Raw genomic sequence first — 3,050 nt, forward strand, 5'->3', positions numbered from 1 at the left:
TTCATCCCCCCTGGCATTTTTTCTATTTTGTAGCATTACAACCTGTAAATTAAATAGATTTTTATTTGGATTTCATTTAATGGACATACACAAAATAGCCCAAATTGGTGAAGTAAAATTAAAAATAAATAAATAAATAAAAATGGTGTGTGCTATGAAGCCCCTAAATAAGTTCTGGTGCAACCAATTACCTTCAAAAGTCACATAATTAGTTAAATAAAGTCCACCTGTGTGCAATCTAAGTGTCACATGATCTGTCACATGATCTCAGTATATATACACCTGTTCTAAATGGCCCCAAGAGTCTGAAACACCACTAAGCAAGGGGCACCATGAAGGCCAAGGAGCTCTCCAAACAGGTCAGTGTCACACCCTGACCATAGTTTGCTTTGTATGTTTCTATGTTTTGTTTGGTCAGGTTGTGATCTGAGTGGGCATTCTATGTTGGATGTCTTGTTTGTCTGTTTCTGTGTTTGGGCCTGATATGGTTCAGGTGTTAGTCATTGTCTCTGATGGGAGCCATATTTAGGTAGCCTGTTTTGTGTTGGGTTTTGTGGGTGATTGTTCCTGTCTTTGTGTTTGTTACACCAGATCGGGATGTTTACGTTTTTTCACGGTTCTTGTTTTTGTATATTGTTCTATTCATCTTTATTAAAGATGTACAAAATAACCACCCTGCGTTTTGGTCCGCCTCTCCTTCCCAGGAGGAATCCCGTTACAGAATCACCCACCACAACAGGACCAAGCGGCGTGGTAGTGAACGTGGGTGAGTGCAGTGTGGATAGCAATTGAGATTGCTTCAACTATGTCATGCTCATTCCGGCTTGTCAATTAGATATGGGGATGTGCTCCCGAAATGTACCAGTAGCGGGAAACAACGCAGTCATGCGAAAATAGAATGTTTTATGGTAAGTTAATAAAAAAAATAATAGTGTATGGACTCCAGGCCAAAGTACAACACGCCCCATCCACATCGACGGGGCGGCAGTGGAACAGGTAGACAGGTTCGAGTTCCTCGGTGTCCAAATCACTAAAGACTTAATGGTCCAAACACGCGCATAGTCGTGAAGAAGGTTCGACAGTGCCTCTTCCCCCTCAGGGGTTGAAATAGTTTGGCTTGGGCCCTCAAATCCTGAAAAGGTTCTACAGCTGTACCATTGAGAGCATATTGACTGGCTGCATCACTGCCTGGTATGGCTATAGCACCACCCTCGATTGCATGGCGCTACAAAGGGTTGTTTGGACAGCCCAGTACATTACTGGGGCCGAGCTCCATGCCATCCAGGACCTCTGTATCAGGTGGTGTAAAAGACCCCAAAACCATCCAAGCTATAGACTATTTTCTCTGCTAACGCATGGCAAGAGGTACTGGTGCGTATGACACCAACGGGCTCTTCAACAGCTTCTATCACCATGCAATATGACCGATAAATAGCTCCACGGACTGAGTTTACCTTTTATTTCAGGATTTTGCACTTTCTATGCACACTCACAGGGCCCTACACACACACACACACACACACACACACACACACACACACACACACACACCATCATTTACTCACTCACACATAAAACGCACAGACATTTACACTGACTCTACATAACCACTCACACACAAGCGTCTGCTTCTCTGTTCATCTTCTATCCTGTTACATAGTCACCTTAACTTTATACATATCTACCTCCATCACTCCAGTATCCCTGCACATGTAAACAATTGTATTCAAACTGACTTTTTAAATATGTCCTGTATATAGTATGTATAGTATGTATAGTATGCTTACTTTATTGTGTATTTCATGTTTCTTATTCTTATTTCTCGTGTGTTTTTTTTCTAGTATGACATTGTTATTGATTATAGCATTGTTGGGTTTTAAGTTAGCAAAAAAGGCATTTCACTGTACAGTACTTGTGCATGTGACATTACAACTTCAAACTTGACATCCTGGCATTTAAAGTATACTTATTTTTTCAAAATGTTACATACTATAAAACATTATATTTTTTTTTTCTCCCACATGCTCAAACAGCCTACTATTTAGGCATCAATATTACAATTGCGGTAAAATATGGAGCACTCTGGGAAGATTACTAGATGTCTTTAGTAGATCCGGCAATGTGCTTAACTTTGATAGATGTAAACACAATTAACCTTATGCCATCCACACCCCACATAAACACTGTTTTCCTTCTGCTCTCTTAATTAGGCAGAGAACAAAGTAGCTTTTCCATGGACCTTTCTTTCGTTTTTAGCGTCAATTACATCCTAATGAATAGAGTTGAATGAAAACTGCGTTTTGGGGTGTGGATGACAGAGTTAATTGTGTTTATGACTTTTAGAGTCTAATCAATAAGATTGAACCTTTAGTGTCATAGAATATGTTCCGTTCTGTCTACACGTTTTGTCACATGCGTTATGATCATTACAGATTTATGTACATGTAGCTAGAAACACTAAAGGTTTATAATGAGTTTGATGTGAACTATTTAATTGTTGATGTAAGTTAATATTTTCATTGTTGTCATAAACTGTTATAAAGCATCATGTCAAGCACTATATTATGTTCATAACTGCCATTACCCATTAGGACAGGTTGGAAGCATTGCCTCATTGGTTTACCATATTATATGTGAATTCAAGTGTATCAGAATGCCTTTACAATACAGCAGTTATAATCACTTCATTAATATTCAGGGAGTCATGTTTTGAACACAATTCAGTCATTGTCCTTCATGTGTAGTCATTTTTTTCTGTAGTCCCTAAAGACTCATTGTCCTTGGAATGACACTCAAATAAAGACATAAATAATATGGAAATGAAGTATCTCTCATTACAACTGAGACTTGAATAGTTAGACTTGATATCGAAATGGAACAACAAGGGCCCATGCATCCTAACCTATTGGGTATCAGGCAATAGACTCAAAGGCTACAGTATATGTCCCGTAGCATCCAGCCAGTATATACCATTATATATACTATAGCAAGTGATTTTAAAGAGAATAAAGCAGAAATAAGCTATAATTGAGCCCTAATCATACCATTAT

General features: G+C 38.7%; 1 long non-coding RNA gene across 1 annotated transcript; it reads left to right on the forward strand.

Annotated features, from left to right (window-relative positions):
* The first annotated feature begins 301 nt into the window (after positions 1 to 301).
* LOC116374025 (uncharacterized) lies at positions 302 to 2,820 on the forward strand. Its single transcript, XR_004209839.1, has 2 exons — positions 302 to 359; positions 705 to 2,820. It is a non-coding gene; the product is annotated as an uncharacterized LOC116374025 (long non-coding RNA).
* Positions 2,821 to 3,050: the final 230 nt, after the last annotated feature.

The sequence above is a fragment of the Oncorhynchus kisutch genome, linkage group LG4 (genome assembly GCF_002021735.2).
Source record: "Oncorhynchus kisutch isolate 150728-3 linkage group LG4, Okis_V2, whole genome shotgun sequence".
NCBI classification, from domain to species: Eukaryota; Metazoa; Chordata; class Actinopteri; order Salmoniformes; family Salmonidae; genus Oncorhynchus; species Oncorhynchus kisutch.